The following is a 17,950-nucleotide window of genomic DNA, read 5'->3' on the forward strand; positions in this document are numbered from 1 at the left end:
CCCAATGTTATTAGTGAAAAATACTTAATGTGCAGAAATCTTCCTGTATGTGGTAACATGTCAAAGTAACAACCACATGAATTCTCTGTTCTAAGGTTTCCCAGAATATTTCCCAGAGCATTAAACTGCCACCAACGACTTCCCTTCTTCTCACTGTGCATCCTGCTGAAATCTCTTCCTCAGGTAAGCAACACATGTAGTTGTTTCTGAAATAAAAAGTACATTTGAATAATCAGAAAAGGTCAATTTACTGATCAATACATTGATCAGTGGTCCAGTTCTCCATTCCTCTTAAGGAACTTTGAGGACAGCAAGGGTCAGCATGCTCACATTTATACAGCCCCATATACATTAAAGGAAATCTACCATTTAATTTCATGCATTATGAATCAAACATACCTTAAGAATGCTGTAGCTACACTGATGCAGAAACATGTCTTGTTTAATCCCTGAACTGAGTGTTTTTGCTGAAAAAAATATTATAAAATTATGATATTGAGGCTCTGTTGCTCCTGTGGCTGCCGCGGCACTTCTCCTCACCCTAATTATATAAGTTTACATTAAAATTTATATATGTGCTCATAAGGACAGCAAGACAAAATAAAGGTTCAGCTCCTTGATTAAAAACCATATTCAATCTATTTCAAAATCCACTGTAGATGCAAAGACACCACTTCAGCAGATAAGAAGTGGACTTTGACTATGTTTCGCTGTGGATTTAAAAAATATAGTTGGAAACTACTTTTTAGTACAGGATGAGCTTCTTCTTCTTCCCAGAATAAGCATCAAGTGTAGTGAGTTGGTGTTTTCTCTCTCCTTATTTGACTTACCTTTATAGTGACTTACCTAAAGCTAGTCTGGGTCTACAAGTCTTTTAAAGGTGGACACCTTTGTGCTTGGTAGATCTGCACATTTTATACTGTAATTAAATAACTGCTAATAGAAAAACTCCACACTTTTACATATGTGTGATGCCTAAAGAACTAAAGAGTACCGGGATAAGAAAAAATACTGGAGAGAGTGCGTTAGCCAATAGTGGTCTCAATGTGGGCCTTGTGTTGCTGGAGGAACTCATCATTATTGTAATCACCATAATCATTAGTACTAACCTAATCCTGGTTTCCATGCATATTAATCTACTTCTGGAATTGTTCTATAGATACGATTTTTAGTTTCTCTCTTCTGTATGCTTCCAGTTCTAAATTCATAGCCACTCTGTGGGTTGTAATGCTTTGTGATATTTGTGGCGTTTTACATTAATTGGTTTCCAGATGTCTCCTGGCTGTGTATACAGCTCAGCCATTTACACTAATCTTATTGGCCCCTCTTTGACTGTTTCAAATGTTTGGAAATATTCATGGATTTCACTAAATCCCAAATTCTGCTTCATAAACTTCTTTGTGTAATACTATAGTTTTTTAATGTCATACATATAATATTATATCAATTTAAACTATAGCACATTTATGATCATATATAGGCTATAGGGATTTAGTTTCCTAGCATGGAGACGGTAAGCCATTGAAAGCCCCCTTTGACTGGCTGCTGATTACACCCAGTAACTTGCACGGAGAGATCATTTCAAAAGACTATAAACTACAGATTGATAAACTAACAGCAAGAACATCCCTTCTGAAATTATCAGTTCTCATCCTGCTGTTTCTCCAAGTGCTGTATGTTATGTTGCCTATTGCAGAGTTCCCATAAATACTGTGACCAAAGTTGGAGGGAGCACTAAGACTACCAGGGGCTCTGGGCTGTATACAAATTTAGGATGTCCAACAAGTATAATTTTTGTTTTAAAAAGTTTGACATTTATAGCCTATTTCTCGTAAAGGTGAATAGTAGTAGTCATTCTCAGTGGCCATATATGCAGGATAAAGCAATTGTACTGTTCAGTTCTTGTCTCTATACAAATACAGTACAGCAAAAGAACTGTGCTGTGCACATACAGGCAAGATAGGAGTAGCAATTCTGAAAAATGAAGGTCTGAAAACACTACTTGGTGGTATTAAAATCGGTGATTGGATCCGCCCCAACCGCCCATAATATAATCCACTGATTGTATCATATAGAAGTTGGAAAGATAGAAAAAAATCTGTCAACCCAAAATGTTTTTCTCCTGGCTAATAGTTATCCGAAATTAGTGCCATGTACCTAAAAACTTATCTGGTACAAAAAGTAATGGAGACTTTTTGACTTAAGTTCCCTCCATTCTCTCCAAGTATACATTCAGTACCCTAATTCAAACAATGCAATGCAGTGATGTCACCAGGCCAATGATATTTTGTGTTCTCCAGGGCCCAGTACAATACAAATGTGCTCATTCACAGAGATTGCATTTCTGAATCAGGGCCTTTACTATTGCAGAACTATTAATAGATGTATGCAGGCAGTCCCTGGTTTACGTACAAGATAGGGTCCATAGGTTTGGTCTTAAGTTGAATTTGTATTAAAGTTGAATCTGTCTATTTTATAATTGTAGTTCTAGACAAAAAATTTTTTTGCGCCAGTGACAATTGGAATTTAAAATTTCTATTTTGCTGTAATGGGACCAAGGATTATCAATAAAGCTTCATTACAGACACTTTACAGCTGATCATTGCAGCCTTGGACTGTAGTAAAGCATATAGAGGGCTTTACCAGAAGTCACAATGGGCAGAGGGGTCCGTCTGTAACTATGGGTCATCTGTAAGTTGGGTGTCCTTAAGTAGGGGAGCTTATTTTCGTTAGTGTTTTAAACCGGGGTATCGCGGTTTAAAACACTTTTTAAACTTTATAGCCGGCGCAGGCAGGTACGCGCTCGGCGCTTACCATGCGCACGGCTACATAGGAAGTGAATGAGAGCCGCGCGCATGGTAAGCGCCGAGCGCGTACCTGCCTGCGCCGGCTATAAAGTTTAAAAAGTGTTTTAAACCGTGATACCGCGGTTTAAAACACTAACGAAAATAAGCTCCAGCACCAGCTCACCCTGAGCTGGTGCCCGGTATTTCCATCAGAAACCTGCCACTTCAAGTGGTAGGTTTCCTTTAAGGCTGTGAAATATAACATTTTTCATATATGTGTAGTATCATTGTTCAACTAATCTGTTCTTAATGGGAAAATCATTGGAGACCAGAGGCCACAAACTTCCCCACTGTAACAGACTGAGATATAAACAAGAATGTGAAATGTGGGCTACTAAATATAAAGGCTGTATGGGTGTTATATATGTGTTAATAACTCCACTTATTGGGTAAAAATGAAAGCTGCCTTTTTTTGTAAATGAAAGCTGCCTTTTTTGTAAATGTCCCCTTTAAAAAGACCCCTGCTCTGCCATTTATTGTTAACTTGTGTTCCAGTACTTGGGCAACCACAATAGTGTCATGATTGGTTATATGATATTCAATGATAATATGTTCAGTTATTTACTACAAATGGTAATATTATATTTGGCGCGGTTATAAGGCATAGTGATGCTGTGCTAATCTGAAAACAATGACCATCATTCTTCCATTTATTCTTTTTAAGAATTTTCTTTTAATAAGTTTAATTTCTGCTTCATTTGTCCCATATACAACTTTAAATGATGAATTATAGTAACGCCTCTGCTTCATTATACCAGTTATAGTTTTTTTTAAATTGCAATAGTAATGCAAAAGAAAAAAAAAATCCTACGGCAACTAACAGAAAGGGTTAAAGAAAATATATTCGGTTGCATCTGCTTACCAAATCCCTTACTTTAGTAGAAATTCAAATTTTGTAAAGATTATTCGTTTTATTGATGCATATAATTATAATCACAAGCCATCTGCTGATTTGGCAGGCATGGGTGAAATTCTCTAACTCTCATAACCTTTCAAGTACAGTACCCTTGGGACTCTATTTCACTTTTATATTTTGGAAAACATGTAGGGACAAACAAGAGAGGTCACCTGGTGAATGTCAGACCTGTAAAATGAGTTTGTGCTGTTAGTGTGGTGGCTGTAAAAGAAAATACTCCATATTCCTTTTTTTTTCAGAGAGACATTATCTGAGTTTCCAGAATGATCATTGGGAAATTATCTATTTGGGCACGAGTTCTATGTGCAGTAAAAGAGGAAGTATTTTCTATTCATAGGAAAAGTTTCGAGCTAAAACTAAACAAAACTGAATAAATTTGCACAAATGTAAACACAGATGATTTTTAATTTAGGTGACAGTTTCTTTTGGGTTTAGTTTGTTGAGTAGTTACAGAATTTAACATCTTTTTTTTTTTTTGGGGGGGGGGATGTGGACATTTGTAGGTACCAACCTATAGAATTTAGTAAGCTTTATACGTTGTGTCTAGAAATAAGTGAAATGTTTCTCTGGAAAGTGATTTTGGCCAGAAATTTCCCATAAAATCTGGGACCAATAAAGTTTTAAAGGAAACCTACCACTTGAAGTGGCAGGTTTCAGATGGAAATACCGGTATCGCGGTTTAAAACACTTTTTAAACTTTATAGCCGGCGCAGGGAGGTACGCGCTCGGCGCTTACCATGCGTGCGACCGTGCGCGCGGCTACATAGGAAGTGAAGGAGAGCCACGCGCATGGTAAGCGCCGAGCGCGTACCTCCCTGCGCCGGCTATAAAGTTTAAAAAGTGTTTTAAACCGCAATACCGCAGTTTAAAACACTAACAAAAATAAGCTCCGGCACCAGCTCACCCTGAGCTGGTGCTCGGTATTTCCATCTGAAACCTGCCACTTCAAGTGGTAGGTTTCCTTTAAGATTCGATGTTGATGAATCTACCAAAAAGTAACAGTAATATGTAAAGATATGGAAATGGATTACATGACCATGGACGCTGGTCAGGTGTGCTAACCCATAATTCCATGCAGGCACCTCTCAGCCAATCCAGACAGATTGATGATTAACAAATAGTATGAAAGTGCTAACCTATTGAACACTGTCCTTGCGAACTACCAAGAATTGTGATTATTTTCCTTGTTACGTCATGTGCTGGGTGGTGGATTGGGCCGCAAAGGGCATTCCTGCCCTGCACCTATGTAATGTCTATAACATGCACCTGTTCTGGTAAAGGTTATATTATATGGTAAGCCCTGCTAGCAGCACAGGCGCCAACCTGATGTGCTAGTGCAGTAATGGTGAACCTTCTAAAGACCAAGGGCCCAAACTTTAACCAAAACCCAGTTATTTATCAAAAAGCGCCAACTTGGCAAATTAAACGGTAACTTACTGGTTCTTGCTCTGTCACAACTTTCAATTGTATCGTTGTCCTAAGCACACCAATGATTTGGATCATTATTGTCATATATGCCCTGGACAAGAAGAATCACCGGGAGCAGGAGCTCCCATGATAACCCAGGTCTGTCCATACCTTCTTGCTCCTCCTGCAGTCCCAGATATCTCAGGATGAGCGTGGCATTTCCTAGGCTGTCTGGGACTGCAGTAGGATGTCCTGAGTCCTGTCTAGCAATCTCTGGGGAGGTGGCTTAGTTGCCCATCTCTGCCATTGTGTTTTATTACAGAGGGAAATTAACTGTCTATTTGAAATACATGTTGCTATTCCCTACTGACTTTTGCTCTTGACTCTTAGGCATAGATATAGTGTGAAAAGAAGTCGGTTTTCAGCAGTGAGAGAGTCAAAGCCACCAACATCCTCCATTACATTGTCAGCCAGTGCTGCACATTTACAATCACGCTATGGAATGTATTCAGAATTTCTGGGCCATACTTATACTACTACTATATGTATCAATATACCCAACCAGAATGCACAGTTGAAAGAAACCTCTAAAATTTAGGTCTATTCTATTTAACAAAGTGGCAAATGGCAGATGTGGAAGGCATGTTATTTTCACAATTTTTAACATTTTATAAAGCTTAAAAAAGCGCTCACATTGTTGAACATACACAATCTACAAAATCAGGATTTAACCACACCAACACTACCCTGTTTCCCCTAAAATAGGACATCCCTGAAAATAAGACCTAGTATAATATTGTTCAAGTTTAGGAATTTAAGGCCTCCCCTGAAAATAAGACCTAGCGGCACTTATTGTCAGAGCTCGCTCCATCCCATATAGTAGTAGTAGTAGTAGATCATTTAGATGCTGCAAGAGGTTGTGACATGGGTAAAGAATTATTGGAATAAAATAAAAAAGTAGATTTTTTTGTTTAACAATAAATGTGAAATCTTGTTCATGGAAAAAAAAAGACACCCCCCCCAAAAATAAGAACCAGTGCCTCTTTAGGGGAAAAATCAATATAAGATATTTGCTCTCATTTACTTACCCCGTCCAGTCGCGATCCCGTGGTGCGTTGTCCGACGAGGATTAACTAGGGTCGTGCGCCCGATATCCAGCAGGTGTCGCTGCTGCGCCGAGGTCTGCTGGAGTTCACCTTCTTCTTCCCGGTACATGTAAGTGCTTGGTCTTGCGACACATTTTGTTTTTTAAATTATGTGGTTTTTCCAAATCCGTCGGGTTGTCTGACGGCCACGCCCCCCCCCCCCCCCCCCCCGATTTCTGTCACGTGAAAGCCGGCACGTTTGCGGCGAAATCCGATCACGTGCGCCAAAATCCTGACGGAGTTCGGTGCAAAACAGAAAAATTCGGGAAATCCGACGGAAACGCGGCCACGGAGCCGCACTTTAAAAAACAAAGAAAAAATCTAAGGACAAAATACGAATAATCCATTCAATTTCCATACTATATACGTCCATTGTTGTTCCTTTTATATTGTGGTTTTGACAAAAGTGGGAATTAAAACTTTACATTCAACAGTTCTAGATACTTTTAGATACTATTGCATATAAATGGTATACCTTCATATTTACACATGACAAACGTCCAAATGTATTGAAAACTAGTGAAGATTATTCTGTGACATTTGCATTCTAATCCATTAAGCACATTCATGCTGATGTAAAGGTCAATGGACTCTCACAGTACAGCATGCTACAATTTTGCACAGGTTTAATAATATATGGAGTCATTTAATAAGTTAAAGGGAACTTCAGGCAGGTGATAATTTAATACAGTACATATACCCTATAGGGGATACATAATTAAAACAACTTGACACAAAGTTTATGCTATGCAGCATAAGCCGACTGCTTTGTGAGCATGGGGTCCTATCCTGCAATGATTGACAGCTTCATCCATTGCATAAGGAAAAGCTGTGTATCAGTGGTGGCTAGGCAGCTCACGAAAACACCACCACCTCAGTATTGGGCACCACCATAGTATGGGTAAAGAGAAGACTCCAGGCTTACATAGCAAATAGCTTGTTCTCCAACTTAAATAATGTATTAGATAGAATTCTTATTATCCGATCTGTATCGGTGATGTAAATGAATTGCATGCAATGTTTAGAATTAAGACTACATGTATCTATTTGACTATTCTCTTAGTCATTGTGCCTAAGTGAGGTTAAAGCAATGGAATCTGTTCTATATGAACACTATGCCACCTCATTTCTTACCTCTGTCATAAGACACAGACAGCTGTTCTGTTTCCAACTAGCTGTCAGCTTCTATAGTGGATACGGAATGTATTCAGACCCCTTTAAATTTTTCACTCTTTGTTTGATTGCAGCCAATTGGTAAGATCCAAAAAGTCATTTTTTTGCTTATTAATATACACTCTGCACCCTGTCTTGACAGAAAATAACAGAAATGTAGATATTTTTGCCAATTTATTAAACAAGAAAAATTAAAATATCATATGGTCATAAGAATTCAGACCCTTGGCTGTGACACTCATATTTTACTTGTATTCTGTCCATTGCCTTGTGATCCTCCTTTAGATGGTTCTGTCCCTTCATTGGAATCCAGCTTTGTTTAAATAAACTGATTGGAATTGATTAGGAAAGGCACACACTTGTTTATATAAGACCTCGCAGCTCACAGTGCATGTCAGAGCACATGAGAATTATAAGGTCTAAGGAACTGCCCAAGGAGCTCAGAGACTGAATTGCAGCAAGACACAGATCTGGATAAGAATTTCTGCAGCACTCAAGGCTCCTAAAAGCACAGTGGTCTCCATAATCCTTAAATGGAAGCAGCTTGGGATGACCACAACTGTTGCTCGACCCAGCAATCTAGCCAAACTAAGAAATTTTGGAAGAGGAGCCATGGTGAGAGAGGTAAAGAAGAACCCCAAGATTACTGTGCCTGAGCTCCAGAGATGCAATCTGTAGCCCTCCACCACTGCTTTATGAAAGAGTATGTTGACGGAAGCCTCTCCTCTGTGCAAGACATATGAAAACCGCATACAGTTTGCAAAAAAAAAAAAACACATGAAGGACTCCCAGACTATGAGATTATAAGATTCTCTGGTCAAATGAAATGAAGATTGAACTTTTTGGTGTTAATTCTAAGAGGTATCTGTGGAGAAAACCAGGCACTGCTCATCACCTGCCAAATACAATCCCAAAAGTGAAACATGGTGGTGGCAGCATCATGTTATGGGGTTGTATTTTAGCTGCAGAGACAGGATGACTGGTTGCAATTGAAGGAAAGATAAATGCAGCCAAGTACAGACATATCCTGGATAAAAAAAAAACTCTTCCAGAGTGCTCTGGATCTTAGACTACGCTGAAGGGTCAACTTCCAACTAGACAATGACCCTAAGCACGCAGCAAAAATAACAAAGCAGTGGCTTCAGAACAACTCTGCGACCGATCCTGAATGACCCCACCAGAGCCCTGACCTAAACCCAATTCAGCATCTCTGGAGAGACTTGAAAATGGCATCAACCAATGTTCACCATCCAACCTGAGGGAACTGGAGAAGATCTGCAAGGAAGAATGGCAGAGGATCCCCAAATTTAAGTGTGAAAAAATTGTTGCATTATTCCCCAGAAGACTTGTGGCTGTACTAGCTCAAAAGCTGCTTCTACTCAATACTGAGCAAAGGGGCTGAATACTTATGACCATGTATATTGCAGTTTCTCTTGATTAATAAATATCTACATTTCTGTTCTGTTTATATATATAACATGGGGTGCAGAGTGTACAGTACTGATCAAAAAACAAAACTTTTTTTTATCTTATCTTGACTGCAATGAAAAAAAGAGTGACATTTTTAAAGGGGTCTGAATACTTTCTGTACCTACTGTGCACAGACATAATTTATTTAGCGCATAGCAGTAATATATGTGCCCCCCAAAAAATAAAATTATTATTTGTGGTGCACGGTGTCTGTTTTTATGGCAGAATTCTACATCAAATTAACCAGTTCACAACCGCCCGCCGTGTATTCATGGCAGCGGGCGGTTCCGCTGCATGGAGAGGGCTCACGGGCTGAGCCCTTGCCATAGCCGGTAAGTCTTTGCTGCATATTGCTGCAAAGACTTACCGGTAGCACCCGGTAGCCGGCAAAGCTGCCGGCAGGATCGTAGCTCCCCGTGACGTCATCGGGGAGTGGCGATCCGTCTCCATGGTAGCCTCGGGTCTTCCGAAGACCCAAGGCTATTTCGTTTTAACGCCTTCATTACAATGTGCTGAAAAATAGTAAAAATAAAAGAAAAAGTTAAAAAAAAATATAATAAAAAACCTAAAAATTCAAATCACCCCCCCCTTTCCCTAGAACTGACATAAATATAAATAAACAGTAAAAATCATAAACACATTAGGTATTGCCGCGTCTGAAAATGCCCCATCTATCAAAATATATTAACGTTTTTTCAATGCGTTCAACCCCGTAATGGAAAATAGCGCCCAAAGTTGAAAATGGCACTTTTTTGCCATTTTGAAAAATATAAAAAAAATCTGTAAAAAGGGATCAAAAGGTCATACAGTCATAAAAATGATATCATTGAAAATATTATCAAATGTCGCAAAAAATGACACCACCCACAGCTCCATACAATAAAGTATAAAAAGTTATTAGCGCCAGAAAATGGCAAAATCAAAAAAAAATTTATACAGGAGGTTTTAATTTTGTAAATGTATGAAAACATTATAAAACCTATACAAATTTGGTTTCCCTGTAATCATAGCAACCCAAAGAATAAAGTAGACATGTCATTTGGGGCGCTCAGTGAAAGCCGTAATATCCAAGCCCACAAGAAAATGGTGCAAATGCGTTTCTTCACCATTTTCACTGCATTTGGCATTTTTTTCCCGCTTCTCAGTACATGGAATGGAATATTCAATACCATCACTATGAAGTGCAATTTGTTATGCAGAAAACAAGCTGTCACACAGCTCTTTACGTGTAAAAATAAAAAAGATTTTTGAAGGTGGGGAGTGAAAAATGGAAATGAAAAAACAAGAAAGGGCCCGGTCCTTAACCGGTTAAATACTACTTAGACTGAACAATATGCTGATCACTCTAGTGTGTCCCATATGAAACAAGTGGTCTGTGATGAGACAAAACTTTAAAACACAATAAATCTATGAAAACAATACTCTCTACTGAAATAAATTATACCAAAGGTTATTATCAAACACAGTATCCTGTACCAGGATCCCTATATATAATATATCATTTATATAGTGCTGGTCTCTTCATCTGTTTGGGAATAGACACATTGGGGGTCATTTACTAACGGCCCGATTCGCGTTTTCCCGACGTGTTACCCGAATATTTCCGATTTGCGCCGCTTGTACATAAATTGCCCTGGGTTTTTGGCACACGCGATCGGATTGTGGCGCATCGGGGCCGACATGCGCGCGACAGAAATCGGGGGGGCGTGGCCGAACGAAAACCCAACGTATTCGGAAAAACCGCCGCATTTAAAAACCGAAATGTGTCGCTTGGGAAGCGCTCACCTTCACCTGCTATGGGATGGTGCATTCCGGGGCGTTAAGATTATTTTCGGCGCAGCAGCGCCACCTGGTGGACGGCGGAGGAACTACCTTCTTAAATCCCAGCCGGACCCGAATCCTGTGCAGAGAACGCGCCGCTGGATCGCGAATGGGCCGGGTAAGTAAATCTGCCCCATTATGGGCTCTCAACGGCTCCAGTGCCCCTGTACAGAAACACCAATTTTTCTAACAACTGAGCTTTACTGTGTTGCGTATGGGTTATTTTTAGAAACCAGATGTTGACGTTTTAAAAAGTCACTTTTTTTCAAGCAAGAAGCTTCAATCCCCTGCTGGCATAGGGGAAAGTTTAGAAGTTTTTTTTTTTTTTTATTCACAAAAAACAGCAGACTAATCTGCCAAGCCCAACAACCCCTCCTTATAAAAAGACAATTTTCATACTAAAGATAAATGACCCCCGCCCCCCCATGACTTAAGTATGTGAAATTTCAAAAAAGGGGTAAAGCTGAATATTTTTAGTACTTATGTGTGAACATTTGTAGAGGACAGGTTAAAAAATTTTCTAACAACATCTATAGCAGCATTTTCAGTGTTTAACGTCTCACAGTATAGCAAGAAGGTCCTGCGTGTAAAAATTTAATTTTAAAACTCTGAGGAAACATTGACTTCTATGACTTTGTTTCAAAAATACAAAGATTTATATAAATATAACAAACCCCAACACATTGTACACATAGTGCATTATCTCTCTTGTGCTGTTAAAACAGATCTGACTCTTGCCATAGAGGCATGGACTTACCAAGGTTGCCAAGGATCAGAGTGCTTTTTTTCAGCAAATTTTACAAAAGTTTTCTTTTATCTAATAAGTTTAGAGGCTGAGTCGACATTCAGAACTTTTTAACACATTCTAGTCAGTTTTGTAGAGTAAAATTGGATAATCGACAGGGATGTCTGATGACGTAGCTCACACAAAAGCCACCCAATAATATCACCCACAGTGGCTATCCTTTATTTATGACTTCATAGGATGTTCATAGGATGTAAAGTGTTTTTAGCTAGACAGCCCTCATGCAGTTCTGATACATATGTGCCCATTGTAGACACTTGACATCAGCACTATGAAGGCTGTCCTTCACTCTTCACACTTATCAGTGAAATTCTGCAAAGCATGATCTACCTACAAGACCTGCTCTTATAGATAGGCTCTGACCAGTCCTATACCCTCACAGTTTCCCCTTCAAAAAATTTTGGCACATTATTACACTTGCAGATTTTTCCTGCTTTGTATACATAAACTTTAAGAATTGACTTTTATATTAGGACTTGCCCGATATATCCCTTCCTTTGACAGGTAGGGGCACATAAAATGCAAGTTCATTAAATTGTTTGTTAGGCGGATGAAAAAAAAAAACTCACCTAATATTTATTAGCTTTTATAATTGGTTTATTTTTTTACATTTTCATGTATTTATTTTATAATAATTTTATACTATTTTAAATAGAAACATCAATATTTATTATTAAAAAAATATATACATTCGCATGATTTCATCAAAAGGGCTCACGGTTAGATATCAATGTGTATAAGGGGGTTGAACCGTCAGGATCAGAGACACTAGCAACCCTTTATAGAACCATGTAGTCAAATAATGCTTACATTTCTATATTTCAAGTTATGTCGGAATGACCCATCTAAAGTGTGAAGTTTCCAGGAAAAAACACACAGACGGGTGGTCGGCCTGTAAATCTTTACACTACAAACATGGGCACTCTGCAAACATGGATTGAGCGACTGTGTTTGTCCACAGTGAGAGCTACAGATGAACACAGTGTAGTTGTGTAATGACAGGAACAGCTGACTCATTAGTAGAGAGCAGTGAAAGGTAATTAACCCTGGGAAAAGTACAGCTGCCATGCGGGCTGTTCCTTTCTGTAGGATCTGATTAGAAATTAGTGTTAAACCAGTGATTCTTAAAAAAGGACTGTCATTGATAATTCACTTTCAGGTAGACCCAAATAAAAGATTAGCGTGTAGTAATAGTACAGAATAGGATTTTCATAAACTGTTGTTGGAACACATTCTACCAGGCACCTGCTTGGTGATCGGTGACGGCCGAGGTAGACGGCAAATTGTATACGTGGTATTGTTGTCAGGGTAACACCAACACCTGTTACAACGTCATTTAATTCACTTTTCACCAGAGCTCATTTTTTACCTATTAAGCAGGCTGGCAATGTGTGTGGTCCTCCAGAAAATATTATTAGCATCCACTTCTGATGTAAATCAGGAAAATAAATTCATTTTATGGCAAATTCACCCAAGAAGAGAGAGTCAAGTTCCTACTAGAGTGAAAATGAGGGAAGCAAACAAAATAACACTCAGGCCAGCTTCACGTGAGTGTAATGAAGACATAGGTCTACATCTTTTTAATTGCCAACTGACCCAGCCAAACTTGGCATCTAATGGGGGGACTTCAGGATGTACCCCACCTTTGAACAGGTGGTCAAGTGTGTGTATATAAGGAATGACTTTGTTTCTAGTAATGATGCGACTTATTATCTTCTAGTTATTCTTAATGCAGTCTCTGTAAATTTGCATTCCAAGCTAGTGGCTGGAAACCATTGTGATGTGACTTACTTCTGCTACTTTATTCTTCATTGAGTTTCCAATGCCTTATTTTTCCACTGTTCTTCTGCCTAGCAAGATGGAATTCAGCAGATATTTCAGACTGAAGTCAGTGTTTAGTCTGTCTTTAACCCCTTTAGGACTCAGCCGTTTTGTAACCTGAGGCTAAGTCCAATTTTTTGTAATGTGACAAGCATTGCTTTATAAAGTTATAACTTTTGAACACTTTAACTTACCAAAGTGATTTCGAGATTGTATTTTTTTGTCATGTGTTGCATTTCATGTAAATTTTGGCTGATGAAGAGCTGAACCGGCATCGGCTCTATGAAGTACTATTACGGAGTGATGGCTATTAGCCAGACTCCATGCCGTAATAGTATTGCAAAGAGTCTTATCCATGAAGTCAATATGCAATATGCAAAGAGATATGGTAATATGTTGTGGGATACATCAACCTTTAATGAGTTCTCCAGAAGTTAGTTATTGCTTCGGTTTAAAAGAACACACATATCAATACTGTATTTTATACTATAATGTATAATCAAGGCGTTACACAAGCAGAGACATTTAAAGAAAGAACAGGATTTCCTTTCAGGTGACTCTTGAGGGAATTCACTCACACTGGCAAGGAACTAGCCAAGTTTGCACATTTACGGTGGAGTCTAAAGAGATAACTGTGCACCGACTGCCAACTGCACAGCCGGCAGCTATCTCATGTGTATGGCCAGGTTTAGTAACATTCTTATATTTCAGACAAGTTGCTCTTATCTCAAATAAGAAGATTGTGTATTATTTATTGTCATTTCCATATATCAGTCCTGTAATTAGAATAAAGGTGCCTTGGCTCACAAAATATCTTACTATATTGTCAATCTGGTGCCAGTTATTAAATGTTATTGAGAATCCACAGAGGAAAATAGTTTAGGCGGAATAGAGAAAGCTGTGGCGTTGCCAGCTAGTAAATATTTCTCTGCCTATTTAGTACAAGCTCGTCCAGAATGAACAGGTTGAGCCCAGCCTCATTTATATGGAAACTTTAACATCCACTGTTTAATACCAGGGACAAAGAAGATAAGACATATTATTGAAATAAATTACAAAATGATCAATAGCATGTGTATATTTTATTTGTATTAAGTGGTCATTAACTTTTCAACAAAATTTGCAGAAATCAATAAAACATAACAAAATAAGACAATTTATAATATATTTTATTAGAGAAAATTTTTATTTTTATATCCTAAACTTTCATTATGAAATTTTGGCTTAATTTGCCCTGCAAGACCAAGAAAAACTTTTAGATTAGTCAGAAAGCTTTTAGATTACATAGAAGTCTATGGAAAAGATAGGGAGGGAGCAGAAGCTGGAAGTATTTAGAAAAACTGGCCTAGAGATAAAAAGTTATTTTCTCAGTGCTGAGTAAAGCTAATTATTTCTCTATAGTGTCCGATGATGTTGATAGTTCAAGGTTACAAAATCAAATTCTACTCTACTTTTGGACTGCAGTGTATGAAATGGGCAAAATTTCTATTATTCCCTATCCAAACACACTACTGATTTTTACAAATTTTATTGAAAGCTTAGAAATTCTTGAAGGCCATTTCCACCCCTATTTTTGCCTACAATGGAACCCCAAGCTCCAAGTAACAGACAGTTGTCATATGGGAATATTAGTAAACCTAGTAAACCATGCATGTAAGGTTTGTCTATACAGTCATCACAAGGCCAGAAAAAATCAGTGTCATAATTGGTAACATTTGCTGGTATGTGCTAGGAGTATGACCGCCATTACCATGAGGCTCTAATAGTCTGATAATAAAAATTATTACTCGTTATGACAAGTTTATATATTATGACATGGAAAGGAGGTGTTCATGCTGGTGAAACTGATTCCCTTCTGTAAAAGTGATAACAATGGGGGTACTGGCAGAGTGTACTGTACAGTGTTCATTCAAGTATTATCACAAATGTATTACGTTAAGGAAAAAGAATAGGGGTATTCCAGCTTTGTCAATATATACAGTATATTGGACGTCTCTTTCCCAAATCATGTGTACACATATTTTACTTTTTTTTTTATGCTTTAAGAGATATTTTCAACACAGTGACGGCTATTTCTCAGGCCTCATGACCATGGGAGGTTTGAAGACCAAAACCAGTAGGCCCTCTACCATTGTTTGTGGCGCACGCGATCGAATTGTGGCGCATCGGCGCCGGCATGCGCGCGACAGAAATCGGGGGGCGTGGCCGAACGAAAACCTGACGTATTCGGAAAACCCGCCGCATTTAAAAAAAAAATAGTGTCGCGAAAATTTCACTCACCTTCATCCTGGATAGGCCGGTGTATTTCGAGGCATTCCAGCGGACTTCCGGCCGGACCCGAATCCAGCGCAAAGAACACGCCGCTGGATCGCGAACGGACCGGGTAAGTAAATCTGCCCCATTGTGTACAATAGAAGCCAATTTGCTTGTGAACTACTGGTGGTTTATGTCCTCTGCATGCGGTTGTGGGTAGTTGACTGGTTGTTATATACTGTTCATTATCATTTTTGGCTTCTGTACATCTCATTGATGAATACTACAGTCATGCAGCCCAATGGTTATGTTGTTAAGTATTTATCAGTCCTGGTTACTTACCCATTTTTTATTGGCTTCTGTATTGAGTGTAATGGTTATATAGCTTGATATAGATTATGAAACATTGTAGATTTTTATACTGATCAGATAATTGCAAGTGGTTTCTTTCATTGACATGTTTTAATCGGTTGTGAAATAAAGAATCTACTGTATTTTTAATATTGGAAAAATCTTGAGTTGTTTTGGATTTCAGTTTGGCAAGACCAGTGCTGCCATTATGTTGCCCCTGATTGGGAAAGATGGCATTCATTCATCAGCTTTTAAACATGTATGGATACCCTGAGAACTGGGTGATATAGAAGCATTAGCTTCACAAACCAATTAATAGTTTTTCAATAAGCCTTTAGTCATAGTGCTATTGCTTCTTATCTTACTTACTTTTAACAGTAACAGTTAAAGTCACAGAATTATATATTTTTTATAATAAACCTTCCCAGTTTTATTAATCACTGTAAGTGTGAATTAAATTTTTTTAAGCACCAGCTTATAGCCTCATGCAGCCTCATTTTTATAAAAAATTACTTTGGGCTACATTGACCACAACAAAAAAATTGCAAAGTCAGTAAAATGCAAACTTATATAGTCATCAAAAATGAAAATGGGCTAAAAAGATTAAAATTAAAATTTTTAAAATAAGTCTTCCCTTCAACCTTGATAACAAAATCCAAATTTGACTGTACCTGAATTTGAAAAATTAGTTTGGGTCAGGGTTTGGTTACCAAGCCCCACCAGTAACACCTGCGAATCTTGATTGTATCAATTGCTTGTGTTAACTGTTTAAATGTCACCCGTGGCATGAACTCACTGTGGCCTGCCGCCATTTGGGGGAAGGTTGTTACTATCGATGATGTTATTGGAGAGGACACATACTCCCCAAAATGGCAGTGTCCCCGGTATGATAGTGGCGGCATACACATTACTGGCAGGGGGTGGTTGGTTTAAGCTGAACCCAAGCCCAGACCCAAACTTTTAATGAACTTTATGTTTACGGTCCACTCAACACTACTTCCTACATTCCAAATGCCATAGCTTTTTATTTTTTTATATTTGGAGAAATATGAGGGTTTGTTATCTGCAGGACACATTTTACTTCCTAGTGGCACAATGAAATATTCTGTGCAATCTACAAGCAATTTGGAAAAAAAATCCAAATGCAATGGAATTGATAAAAATGCACCATTTGCACCATTTTCTTAGGGACCTTTTCTGACTTCTGTAAATTTTTTATACTCCGGCAGTCTGTAATAGATTGTGCCGAATGACAGGTCTGTCTGGAGCCTTGATAAGGCCCATTGCACTGCTGTATTTCAGGTGCAGTTTAAGTGCTGCGATTGGTGCCATCATCAATCAACGCAGTTAATAAATGATTGCTTATGGAGAGGGCTCATCCTGTAAGCTTTCTTCATACATCACTAGCCGCAGTATTACGCATAGTTATATCATGGTATAGAAAGGAATTACAGAAGTAAGGCATTGGTTAACAATCTGATAATCATGTGTTTGCCTTTGCTTGGATCTTTTATAAGACAACCAGTTAACCAGTTAACATCAATGGTATCACTATGGATAAGGCAGCTTTGTGCTTTTCAGCAAACTCTATAAAGTCATTGAAACACTAAAGTCTAGATGTTAGTGATTTGTAAAATTTGACATTCAAGAATAATGTTTTTGTTGTGTTACATTGTGTATGGCTACTCCAGACATCTCTGATCACTGCATGTCTACAGGGAATTACTCAATTTTCTTTACATAACTGGTCTATCTCAGGAGAGGAGGCAAACATGTCTGCAGATGTGGTATGATTGTCCCAGGACAGTTACAAGGACACTAAATCCTTCTCAGAAATGATACATCTTGTTTGATAAATAATAATTATTATTACTTGCAATTTGTGTAATAGGGGATATAATGTAAAAGTCGCTCTCTGAAGATAGGCCCCCATGAAATTAAA

General features: G+C 38.3%; 1 protein-coding gene across 9 annotated transcripts in view; it reads left to right on the plus strand.

Moving 5' to 3' along the window:
* Nucleotides 1–17,950, plus strand: part of ST18 (ST18 C2H2C-type zinc finger transcription factor) — a 166,288-nt gene that overhangs the window by 18,457 nt on the left and 129,881 nt on the right. For 8 of the 9 annotated variants that reach the window (XR_011855708.1, XM_072151929.1, XM_072151931.1 and 5 more), the window contains exon 2: nucleotides 96–183. The exons of the other annotated variant lie outside the window; for it this stretch is intronic. The gene's annotated coding sequence lies outside the window, so the exon portion shown is untranslated. The remainder of the gene's footprint in view (nucleotides 1–95; nucleotides 184–17,950) is intronic. 9 annotated transcript variants of the gene reach the window in all.

Source organism: Engystomops pustulosus, chromosome 5 (genome assembly GCF_040894005.1).
Source record: "Engystomops pustulosus chromosome 5, aEngPut4.maternal, whole genome shotgun sequence".
NCBI lineage: Eukaryota > Metazoa > Chordata > Amphibia > Anura > Leptodactylidae > Engystomops > Engystomops pustulosus.